The sequence below is a fragment of the Mixophyes fleayi genome, chromosome 1 (genome assembly GCF_038048845.1).
Source record: "Mixophyes fleayi isolate aMixFle1 chromosome 1, aMixFle1.hap1, whole genome shotgun sequence".
NCBI classification, from domain to species: Eukaryota; Metazoa; Chordata; class Amphibia; order Anura; family Limnodynastidae; genus Mixophyes; species Mixophyes fleayi.
This window is the reverse complement of record NC_134402.1, coordinates 391,632,932-391,646,448: the sequence shown is the minus strand read 5'-3', so window position 1 is coordinate 391,646,448 and position 13,517 is coordinate 391,632,932. Positions and strand designations below refer to the sequence as shown.

The window sequence follows — 13,517 nt, the reverse complement described above, 5'->3', positions numbered from 1 at the left end:
ATAGCCTTTTTTTTTTTTCTTGATTGCTTCATAAATAGACCCCAAGTCTTAAAATTTCATAAATTTAACCTCATCTGAAAATAACCCTTATTAAATTTCACTTTGTTATTATTATTTCATATGAAGCAGCCATGAGTGAAAAGTAAGTACATCATTCATAATGTCGACATTTTAATCTTGTCGACCTAATGAGCATGTCAACATTCTGAATGTCAACATTATGGTGTCAACATTCTGAATGTCAATATGTTCACTGTCGACATTTCGATTACATCCCGAATAATAAGTGCATTTACTTTTTCACATATGGCTTCTTCAGGTTTAATATATTTGTTGACTAAATGATGCCAAAATTAAAATCTGTTATTGGCTATATAGATCTATAAAAATATTAGTATTTGATGAGGACCAGATGATTGTTAAATATGGCCTGATTTATAAAAACATAAATTTGAGGGTATATTTTCTTTTACAACTGACCGTATATTTTTTTAACACATCTTTCACCCTGCTGTGCCTGATTTTTGTATCCCATATATGTCACAGATATTTCTCTACTGCAGCAAACAAACCTTTGTATCACAGTAGTGATGATTATCATAAAACGCATCTGCAAAATAAAAATGTATGTCCTGGGCGGTACACTGGTTAACATTGCTGTCTCACAGAGCTGAAGTCATGGGTTTGATTCACACCAGTGCCCTACCTGTGTGCAGTTTGTTCTCCCTGTGTTTGTGCGAGTTTCCTCCAGTTTGGCTGGCTGTAAGTGTGGTAGGGGATTTAGATTGTAAACTCCAATGGGGCAGGAACTGATGTGAATGATATTCTCTATAGAGGGCCGTATAATGATGATTGGCTTTATATAAATAAATAATCTTACACAGACTGCAATGCTGTGGTCCAGTAACCCAAGTTGCAAGTGTGCAAGGGACTCAGGGTCTAGTTCTCCAACTGCGATAGCTTAAAAATCCAAAGATAACGCCTGATTTCTCCGGAGAATAGCTTTCACGGGCCTTCTCTTAATTTATCAAGGGTTTAACAGAGGAACGATCAGAGATTTCTCCTACATTAACCTACTTTTCGCTTTGCTACTGCAGTCCCCGTAGACCTCTACGGGGGCTGCAAACCGCGTAATTTATCAAAAGGCGACTTGCAGCAATACATAATGATTGTTACTGCAGCCCATTAATAAACAGACCCTTTAATTAGGAGAGGGGGAGGGGATCAAGTAATGGAGTATTGGGAAGGAAAACAAATGAGAACCACAAGGGGGACAGAGGGCAGAAAAAAACAAAGGGAACAGACATGAGGAAAAAGGTACAGCTGGAATACAAAACAAGGGGAGAGCCTGGTGGTGATGATCATCAGCATGGAGAAATAAATAAACAATAAATATAAATATATATATTTTTTTAAACTGTGTCCAAGCCTCCCCAAAAAAAGTCACCAGCCCTTATAGAGTTAGCAGGGGCTGAATTCCCTATGGAATCAGGTTCCCTTCCTGAAGGCACTGAAGTTATTCACAAACACTCCGATGGTGGTGGGTGAGAGGTGTTAACTCAATAAGTCATTTTGCTGGTGCACTACAGGCCCAAGCAAGCCATGGCATATTTATATTGTTTGAGTATGTTGGTGCTTGTAGAACTACAAGTATCAACATACCCATTTGCCCTTCTGCTCCACGGGAGGTTTCTGTCCTCCCTGAGCTCGCCTTAGGACACCTGCATTACGGTTTGACAGGTGTACCGCCCCAGTCAAACTCCCCACATGCTAGCACTGTAGAGCACCTGTACAAAATTACAGTAAAATACACAACACACCATGTAAAAAGTCCCTTAGTGAAATGACAAAAAACTGCCCCATACACCCTAGTTCAACATTGTATATAAATCATTGGATGGAACCTTTTCTTTCTTGCAACTCATAAATACCTTTGGAAAGAATAAAAAGCAATGTTGGACGACGATGACACGAGGAACTGCAGCACTAATGAAACGCCCGCTGCATGTTAGACTCTAATCAAGTCAGACTGGCTTTGTTCTGATTGGTCAGAGTGTGGGTAAGTCGCTCTGTATTGGTTAGTAGTGGTGAGACCTTATCTGCTGTATCACCACTAACCACTAGGAACTACACTGAAACTATTTATTTATCAACATTTATTTATATAGTGCCAGCATACTCTGTAGCGCTCTACAATTGGCAGTAATAAAACAAGACTGGGTATAAAGGACAGGCTTTTTTGATGGGTGCTCCACGCTGTTGTCCCCCCAGAAATTGCTGCTGACAGACAAAGCTATAAGAGCTAGTGCTAGTAACACTTTTGTTTGGGGGGCTGTTTTTTGTATTCAGTTAATAATTTATTTATTATTTTTCACCATTCATCGCAAGTCATCAACTTGAAGATGGAACTGTTTTGTGTGTATCTTCTAAATCTCCTGGTTTTGCTTATGTAATGTTAATATCGTTGCAGTTACATTTTAAAATAAGTTATATGTGGGCTTTTAAACATTGTTTTTGCTGGTAATTAAGCATACTTAAATGTTATCAAATCTGTATGCTTAAGAGTGAACCTATATCTGCTACTTCCTATAAGAAATCACAAATTCGGATTTAATAATAGCATTGCTTCTGCATGTATGGACAGGAACATAGAGCTCTCTGTATGCGTGAGGTGACTCCATCCTTGGGTCTGCAGATACGAGATTCTCACCTCAACTCCTGGCTCCCAACATACCTTTACTCACTTCCCCAGTGTGCAGGCTGATATGAGTCTCCCTGGAGTTGCACACTCGAAGGGAGGGCTCCATTTACGAGTGACGGGTGGGGGAACTGCCGCCTAGTAGGGTGTTATTATTTGGTGCTGACCAGACATTATGTCACTCTGTGTTTTAGACCTCTCCTAAACCTTGGCACCCTAGGCAACAATCTAGGTTAGCCGAATGGTAGCGCCAGCCATATCTCCTTCCAACAGTCATTGTAGTGCAGTGACTGACAGTGTAAGAGGAGCAGAAAGAGGAGAGGGAGTGTGTTTGTGCATCCTCAACCGCCATAGCTCTCTGTGGTTCCAATGTCCAATGTATCCCATTTCTATAAACTAAATACAGAGGTCAGATGCAAGGAGAAATGTGTTTCTTTGAGGAGTTCTGCCTAATTCTGCAGGACCCCAATTATACCGTAGCTCTAGACTACTCATTTAAAACTTTTACATACATTATATACATTTATCACTAGCAGTTTTAAGCTAGACTATAGGAAAGGGATCTGAGGGGCTGACTAGAAAAGTAATGGCCCAAAACCTTTCAGTTCACTATCCTTTTAGTAGTATAAACATAGTTACATTGTTCAAGGTACTCTCCTAATGGTACGGAAGTCCTAACCAGCTGTACAAATGTATCCGGGTGTCTCTGGGTCCTGTTGAAGGTGTAGTGTAGAGTTGTGCTCCCTATTTCACATATCGTGGGCATGCCCCAAAATTGTCCCATTTTGGTGGAAAGTCGGACTGTCTGGATTTCTGGTTGCTCAACCTACCCAACACCTTGATACCACAATACAAGAGCTCTCTTAATAATGCAGCAACAGTGGAAATTTCTGTCCTCCCCTCCGGGTTCTAAAATAGCTGTTTGCATGGACAGACTTCTATATGGATATGGATGACAAGCATTCTGGCCCAGAATGCTACACTGCGTTCACTGCTCGGGTACAGTGGCTTCAATTCAAGGAATCTCCTATAAATCAATGCTGGTAAAGGACAAGCCACGCTCGCATTCACTCACTCCATCGTGTTGCTCGTCTACCTCTAGAGCATGGGGAAAATGGTATGTGGTTCTTCCCTTGTCAAAATGGGTAGCGCACCACAATACAGCTGACAGGAGCAAGTCTGGAGTTGGCTGAAAGTCAGCATGTGTCAAACTGCAGAGAAGAGTGTGGCCGTGCGGAACACGAGGCCACACAGTCCTTCAGGAATCATTTTACAAATGGAAACAAGCAGCAGTCCCATGGCTAGCAGAGAGAGCTGCTTTACAGACATTAACTGGTGTTATAAAGAGACTTACATATAATGTAATTAAAGCATTTTAATATGCCCATTCCCTGAAGATACCTGGTGGTAAGATGAAAGTAAGGTCAGCATTATAAACAAGAGTGACTGATATAGCAAAAAGTTCATTGTACACATCATAATTTCTTTTACTTAAAAAAATACAAGCCTACAAAATTATTCTTGACTTACCTAGCTCTCCCAAGTACAGGGATATCAAATATATAATTTACAATGGGTTGGATGCGATTATAGCAGTGATGGACATCCTAATATATTCCAAATGCAGCGTGTGTAGCCTTCCAACCTTTAAAAAAGCTGCACATTAACCTTAATTTTAAGAATAAAAAAACAGCTCCAATGACTCAGCATAAAATGCCCCACACATAGCCCACTTGATCCAAAATTCCTCCACATGTCCTAAGACCCCCACTTGACATAAAATGCCTTCAGAACACCACAGGCCCTCAGATCCTACAAGTACCCTAAAACTTCCTCACATGTCACTCGGACCACAGGACATGCCTCCACATGCCACTCGCATCTCTACACACGCTCCATGACCTCCCCATATGCCCTCACTCAATGGTACTCCCCATATGCCATAAAAAAACTGGCAAGTCTCACATGACCCCCTACTCACTGGCATTCTTTACATTCCAAGAAATCGGTGCACTCAGCACATGCCCCCCACTCACTGGCACTTCCCACATGCCTCCCACTCACTAACAGTCTATAAATACTTACCATGACAGCCACAGCTTGCAGAGGAAGGAGTGGGAGCATGTGGTTCAGAATACACTGTACACTCACCATACCCTCATCTGATTGGTTGCACTACCTAACCTCCCTTTAGTGTGTAAAGGAGGTCATGTGACAGAAGCTGACAGTCTTATTCTCTGCTTTATAACAAAGCAGAGGCTAAGTCAGATAAAGAGCATAGAGCTGGTGGTTGCAGGTAAAATATCATTGAGACAATGGTGGCCACCTGTTACCCACCACTGTCTTATAGGGGCCGATTCAATTCTGCCGAGAATAATGCAGCATTAGCAGTTTTACTGTTAATATGGTAAAACTGCGCATAATTACCCTTAACGGTATTTTCAGCGGTGGATTTTTACTTGCGGCTCCCTGAGGATAAGGGTAAAATTACCATATTAACAGTAATACTGTTAACGCCGCGCTATTCGCGGCAGAATTGAATCGGCCCCATAGGGTCAATAAACAAAGGTGAATTTATATTTTTCGTCAGTTTTTAAATTTTTGCTATTTTAGCTTTTTTTTTTTTTTAACCTGAAGAGATTGTCTCAGGTCTACTCTTATGCAGCCATTGACTGACTATTATTATAATATAAAAACTGCGCTTCCAGGAAATTATTTCTGCTCACCACTTTTCCAGGACTGTGCAGGTGGGGTATGAGCAGGAGAACCAATCAGAAGCTGCAATTTCTGTGATATCACAGAGATTGTGTCTTCTTAATGGTCCTACCACTGCAATCCCCACCTCCTCTGCCACCTCCTCTGCAGCATCACACAACTCCAATTTTTGGCCATGGATATGAGAAAACCATGGAGCATTGAAAAATTGCTGCATGGAGCAGCTCTGGGGCCCCAGGTAGGATGAATGTTTCACCCTGCCTGAAATTGCTGCCTTAATGTGCCATATGCTGAGAGATTACCTACTTTAAAGTCATTGGGGCATATTCAATTAGCTTTCCAGTTCGTGGTAATGCGCGTCACCGCGAAACCTGCGCAGTATTGCCGGTGATACGGTACCGCAATAACGCGGATTTTCGTACGCAACCCTATGGGGTGCGAACGAAAATCCACGTTATTTCAGTACCGGGGATTGACTTCGCGGCCCGTTCCGGCGCGATCCCGCGGAATATGCCCCATTATATTCTATTTTACTTTATAATATCTTTGAAAACACTGAAACAAGGGAGCTCTGCTTTCTATTTAATTTTCATGATAACTTTGTCCAGTAGGGGCACTGTTCCACTAGAAGTTATACTGTAAATAAAATATGGTTTTACCTTACTTATTAACTTATGTCAATATATCCTCTCATTCTTTGTACAAAATTACTGATTAAAGGTTTTACAGATTTAAAGGTGTTATGTAATTGTATGTAATTAGAGGGGTCCATATTAACATGATCGTCCTAAGGGATTTTCCAGCACTCTACCCACATTACAGTAGAACAGGTGAGTCATATGGCAACATGGGTTTGTAAACCAGTCCCATTGTTTCCTGGGAGCAGGGAGATCGGAGGGGTGTGATAGGAGGATGGGGGACAATTAGTAGTTTTGGCTGATCAATCCCTGTAACAACTGCCTATTTGTCTCCACTGTTACACACACAATGGTTGATAGGGGAAATCACCTATGAAATATCATTTTCTCTATAAGTTATATTATGCATTTAAATGATATTTAATTAAATAGACCAATATGAAATACTTGATATTAAAAAAATTATAAAATATATGTGCACATTTCATAATATATGTGCAAAATAAGTCCTTTAAAATAATTAGCACAGAAGTGACCCAATTTAACTCCTACTCAGTGTATGGGTTGGTCTCAGTCTGCATCCAGCATGAACTCTGGGGATTCCGTAGTTATCACTTGGAAATAATGACAATCTTTAAACAAAGTTGGTGGTGGAAATGATGCTTTGGAAAAGTGGAACAAACAAATGCCTTATAATCAGATCTAGTTAGGATAATGATATGGTAGTGTTAGACCAGTTACATTAGTCTAGTCTCTTTATCTAAACACCAGAACTGCTTTTCTAAGGAAGTTGTTTATTTGCATAGAGTAAAACTGCTGTAGCAGCCCTGACTTATCTTCCCCAATTTCTGCTTCCTGTCTTCAAACAGCTCACAGGCTGGAAAGATACAGCTACTATTGGATGGGCCTGGCCATGTCCATCCAGTTATCTCCAATTTTCCACACATCCCATTAAGCAAGATGTCATTGCTAAATACACTCTTCAGTAACGTGTATAACAAATAAATGTTAAATACATAATCCCTCTGCATAACCTAATATAGTTAATATATCAATTTAATATGGCAAATACACCACATTCTACATTAATTAAAACTGGTTACAGTGTACGTTCAAAACAAACGTTTGTAATGATTTTAAAAAATCGGAAAGTAGCTGCAAATCATCAAGGATTTATAAAATTAGATCCAAGAGGACCTGCTCTATTTCCTGGGAGACAATTTAGACTTCAGTAATGCTAAATGTTGTCCCGTATGGACAGTGCTCTCACAGATGACTGTTAAATACTGGTGTTTTTAAAACACAATTTAAACCGATATAATTTTTATTTATGACATTTTTAAAAAGAAAAAGCACATTCATATATTTAGGAGTTTTTTTGTTTTAAATCCTATAGAACTCTATGGGGAAGCGTTTTTAATTTGATTTGTCATATTAGATAGACACCATAAACTTGCTAAGGAATGGCAGTTTGGACAAGACCTAGAAATAGTTATAAAATACACTGAATTAAAATGTGCTCTGAATGGGGCCACTAAAAATCTACACTTGCAAAACATATCTATCCCTGTCACAAACGGAATCTTATTTTTAATAACTACCTAAACAGTTTAGCGTTTAAATATATGTTTTTAGACAATAGGGCTCAATCACAAACATGCAGTGCAAATACTGCTTTGTGATGCCACACATGTACTTTTGCACAGAAACTCCCATTTTTAGAGGTACATGCATGAATTTGTGGGCCAAGGTGGTGGCGTCTGTACAGATGGGCAGTTCGGGTGGTTTACCCACTGATTGCGAGATTTCATTTTTCATGGTCTCTCACTGTCATCATTACTTTAAGCTGCATTACCACTTCCATCTAAAAAGTTGGTCAGCTTAATTGCCCTCGAAAAAACGGCTGCTTGCAGCAACTGCTCAGGGTTCCAGCTGAGTGTGGAGGTCACTTTAGTAAGAGACCTATTTCGGAATGGTAGAAAATCTCTTTCTGTGGCAAAAATGGGTATTTTGACAGAGCTAGGGCTTCTTCCTATCTATCATGGGTAGTGGTACAAGTATATTAAAGTAATTATCATTTTTCTACTGTTTACATATTTTTTCTATTTTTCCCAAAGTGAAACTGGAATCCCAAGTCCGGTTTCCAATTCCATTGCACATGCGTGAACCGGCCAAGCCAGGTCACCCATGCGCTGATGCCAGGAAGACTGGTTGGCGAGGCAGTATGCGTTCTTTTACCGCTGACAGCAACACTGGACAGTTCAGTATCACTCAGCTGATCCTCAGATGTTTTAATGTTATTTGCACTGACGCAAGATTTTTAAATGCTGCGATATGCGGCAATAGCCAATCCATTTAATTGACGCAGATTGATAAAGATTAGGCTAAACCAAACTATAATTTAGAAGAAAAAAAATTAATAATGCAAAGAGGCATATTCAGTTAGCCTCGATGTTCCTCCGAAAATCGCACATTTTCAGGTACTCCGGTACCTCAACATCACAAATTTCTCCTTGCACCTCTAGGGGGGGTGATCCGCAATGTTATATCACCGTGGGGTGCTTTTATGGCCATTCCGTTTTGAATATGCCCCAAAGAGTGAAACTGATATGGCAGGATGATTGGATTTTGTAGTGACGTTTTTACTGTTTCCACCCGGCTAATACTCAGATTTAGTCTCCAACCCCAAAAGTAGATACAGATTGATATTAACGAGACTATACCAAAGACTGTGTTGTGGGTGTTCACATTGATACGTGCTTACTGGGCAATACGGTGGGTGCACTTGCGCAAATAAAAGCGCTCTACAGGCCCAATTTTATTTTTGCCGTTCGCAAATGATCCCTTTTGAATTTATCATAACTCAATTGTAAAGCGCTACGGAATATGTTGGCGCTATATAAATAGATGATGATCATGATGATGATAACACCAAAATGCAATCTTATGGTGGCTGTAGAATAAGACTGATGTGAGTGTGTTCTCTGTACAGCGCTGTGGAATTAGTGATGATGATGATGATGATGAAGTTTAAAAAAAAAAAAAATCTGTGTAGCAACCAGCAATGCTTTCACAACTGACACATGCTTGTGAGGACTGCCAGTGAGATCAGTTACTTCTGATCCCAGGTTCGGTAGGCAGCTTCTCAGCCTGTGAAATAATTGTGTGAGGAGCAGAATTGTCATTAGGACTCCTCCTGGCAGAGCATTAACACTGCAAAACTAAAATTAGCAAAATGTCAGAAATGAAAAGATTGATTCACCCAGACGCAATTATCATTTAAAAGTGCTTGATTGAGGTGCTGCAGTTGGGTGATTTATTCTGCATACCATATACATAATTAAAGTAGTGGAGCGGAGTAATTTATCAATCTAGTGGAGGCTGGAGGTGAGGCGCTGTATATGTTTGTTGTAATAAAAAAATAAATGCTCAGGCTGCTGTTACCGGGGCCGCCCCACACTTCTCTATTTCCAAGAGTGAAAGTGATTATTGCACTAAAGTCACTGGTGGTAACTGGTGGAACAGACAGTGAAAGAGAGGGGTAGACTAAAAGAGTGACAGAGAGAAGAGAAATTAGCAGACATACTGATTAAAAGCATATAAGAGGAAACAGAGGGGTGAGGAAAATAACGGGAAGGTAGCGTGGAGATAAAAATAGGAAGCTATCTATCCAGAGGAAGAAAGGAACAAGGGAGAGCAGAAAGAGGGGGAGTGAACAGGGGAGGAAAGAAGAGAGAGGGAGGGAGAGGAAGAAAGACAGAGAGGGGGAGAAGCAGAGGAGGAGGTAAGAAAACGACACCTCGCCAGGCACTCAGTTTTAAATCCACTGCCTTTTTCCTCCTCTCGATGTTACAAAGGCTCAGAGCTCCTTTTTTCCCATTCGTCTCCTGTCACTTCCTTCCTGGACGCACACAGGACGACTCCGGTTACTTTTTCATCCTGGCAGCAGAGAAGCCACTTTAGTGCTGCTGACTGTACACAGACACCCTCTGCCCACTATTGGATTGAGTTGGTGCTTCAGAGCTGCTGCACAGAGAATTAGTGGAGACATACAGTACCCAAGCTTCAGAAGTAAGAAGAGCCCCGTTTTTATTTTTTATTTTATTTTTTTTAATTTCCATCCCTGCTATTATTCCAATGAGAGGAGAACATTTCAAGGACTAGTAACATCAGCAGATGACATATGTGAGTAGAGTTTTCGGCTGTCTAGGTTGGAGATATCATTTTCAACTGTAGATGCATTCTGTGTTGGTAAATTGCAGACTGCACAGCGCTTGTCTTCTCACTGATATTAATTAGTATAGCCCAGCACACTGCCAGCTTTTCAGATAAAAGTTTAAAAGCCGGAGACACTTTCAGTTCTCATCCCTGCTGGTTTGCCTTTTATATCTGCTTAAAGTGCCCATACATGACATGGCCAGTGCCAGTTACTGAACCTAGCAGTCCTGTTTGGACTTTTCACAGCAAGCGATGACCTTGTTCCACTTGTATCCAGTTTATCATTTTCCAAAGCAGATCAGGTTGCATAAGTATATTGTAGCAATAACACACACTTCCTACAGGATGTGAGCACTGCCTGTCAGTGCTTAGGACCCATGCCTGCTTTATTATGAACATGCAATCATAGATACTCACATATTCCTCCAAAACTTGACATTAGTTTACTATCTTCTTAGATGTCACCAAAAGGTCATTTATTGCCACTTGAGCTCTTAATAAATACACGGCTGCCATTATATACTGCAGATTGTTACTGTCACAGGAGCCATGCTATTTATTTGAAGATTAAATCCGAAGTTCATTATACTATTTTAATTAGGCAGTTAAAATTGCAATCAGCAGAGCCTCATCTTGTACACTCAATTCTTGCAAGGATTAACCTCATTCTTAACCTTAAAACACCACAGTTGCTAAATAATAAATAATGATGATAGTGAAACCAAACTTTGAATGATTTATATGCTTGAAGGGTCATGTCATGTTTTATTTCAGTTTTTGTAATTTTCAGTTTCAAATGACTGCCGGAGTTTAGTTAAAAGGGAGATTGTTAATTTGTTGGGGGCTAGGGCAACATACACACACTCAGTGGAGACTTTTCACCTGGACACTGGTTGCTCTAAACAATATTTGAGACACATCATCAGTCACTGCTACAATTCTAACAATGAGATTTGTTCATGCTATATACAACTGGCTTCAAACTTTCTACAGAATGGTGTTTATTGTCATCACCAGTCTGGCCCAGGGGAGTGACTTGTGTGTTTTCTCTGGCACTTAAAAAACTTTTGTAATAGTAGGATGCATATTGTGGTTACTGGCTTAAGATGTTTATATAGAACATAATAAGTATAATCCCTTAAATCTTGGCAGCCTGTGACACTATAACCACCTGTGATCAACCACATCACACACGCCATTCACATTAAGAGCTCATGTAGTTTTGTATTTTTGTTATGTTGAAAAGCTGGAATGTACGGCATTAACTATGGAAAAATCGGATAGGATTTTGGCCTTTACATCAATATTCGACTTTTCATCACACATATATTGCATATTAGTGTTTTTTTGTATTGTTACACGTACATAACAATCAACACATAAGCAGTAAAAACTGCAAATTAAAAATTGATGCCAATTCTATGCATTAAGCACATGCTTTAATATAGGCCATTGCTAACATATAAAGATAGTTTAAAATCTGTTATCTGTAGTAGACCAGTGAACTTTTCTATTATGTTAAAGGTTATATTAGCAAGGAATTATTGTAAGTGCATAACATTAACAATCAGGGTAAATGAACATTGCCCGGTTACTTGAGAATGCATGCATCAATTACTTCTACCTAAATCAATGGTGGTCCAATTATGAGACTGATCTAAAAGTCTTGCCTTGAATTTAATCCTGGACATAGCTGTCAGTACACCCATGCTTGTGATCGTGTATACATCTAGTGTAAAGCATGTTATTTCATGATACAGAAAAAAATATAGTATCTGGGTAATATTTTTCTTTTGTTAAAGTACTTTGCAAATATATATGGAAGCTAATTGGCAGTGCAGTAACAAGTAATTTCATAAATGTCTCTCTCAATTTAATATACCAGCAAAAAATGTATATGTGGAAAGAACACCTCCTTGTTTCCAGTTAACATTTTTGACTATTATTTAATTATTAGCTGTCCCTTTAGTTAGTGTTACCTTCAATGCAGTAGTTCATTATAAAGATTAGAGATGTTCCTTAATATTACAATGAACACATGTTTACATTTAATCTGTTTAGTAAAGTTTAGCAAAGCTATAATTTGGCTCAGGCAACATAGAGAATAAACTAATTTTTATGGGGTTAATTTATTTAGTAAGGAAGGGATCTATTCACGGGGTTAGATGGCTATTTGGCAGGTTATTTTCATTAGTAGTATTATTGCTACACAATTTAGATTAAATTTCATATATATATATATATATATACATATATATATATATATACACATATCTATCTATATATATATATATATATATATATATATATATATATATGGATTTTACTTTCACGTGTACCTTTGTGTACTCTTCAGATGAGCGGAGCTGAACAGTGCTCGAGGTCAGGTGATTAATATTTAGTATCTCTGCTAGGGTACATCCATCTTGCAGCAGTATTGGCTGGAGTGCCATAGAGTTTGGCTTTTTAGTTGAATCTGTCATTTCTATGAAATCAAATCAGCTTTGTTGATCCTCAAATAGAGTGAACAGGAGTAACACAGTGTTGTGTGCCGGATTAAAGAAGGATTAAGCAGTTCACTTGTCACTCTGATCGACCACAGATAACATCTGATAGTTGTTCCACATGCTAGCACACTTCTTGGTTATTTGATTATAGCCTAAGGAGGACTTATCCCTGTTTAGTCATAGCTAAATGCAACTCTTGCCAAAAAGAAAAGGAAAAAAAAAAAAAGAACAGTTATTATGTATTCAAATATTGAACAATTTCCAACGAAACTACATTTTAATACATCTATGTATGTGTTTAATTAACCTACATATGTTGCATTATTCTGGCAATAACATTCAACGTATCTTCTAATGATGTGGTACAGAATATAGAATTGTCTAGTACTTTGATATGTATTCCTCATAAATTATTCCAATTTAATATTTTATATATATATAAAAAAAAAGTTATTTTGTTTGAATTTTAGAAATTAAAAGGGGGTAATTATACAGACCTGGCACCAACTTTTTATCAGTACGAGATTGTTTTGAGATTAGGTTAGAATTCTGCCATTACCGGACATATTAACTGAAAATATGCTGCCTGGTATACAAAGCTAGATATACTCTACATATGTCATAGTGAAATAAGAAAATGATTAAATACATTTTTAAGCAATCGAAAATAATGAATTAAAAATATTACATTAATGCCATTATGAAATACATTAAAACTGTATCTAATGTCTAGTGTTTGAC

At 38.7% G+C, this 13,517-nt stretch overlaps 1 protein-coding gene across 20 annotated transcripts in view; it reads left to right on the top strand.

Annotated features, from left to right (window-relative positions):
- MEF2C (myocyte enhancer factor 2C) overlaps nt 1-13,517 on the top strand; it is a 191,394-nt gene that overhangs the window by 28,699 nt on the left and 149,178 nt on the right. Inside the window, exon 1 of one of the 20 annotated variants that reach the window (XM_075180672.1) lies at nt 9,823-10,122. The exons of 18 other annotated variants lie outside the window; for them this stretch is intronic. The gene's annotated coding sequence lies outside the window, so the exon portion shown is untranslated. Of the gene's footprint in view, nt 1-9,822; nt 10,237-13,517 lie in introns of those variants that run through there. One more of the 20 variants, XM_075180663.1, reaches the window with a different exon arrangement.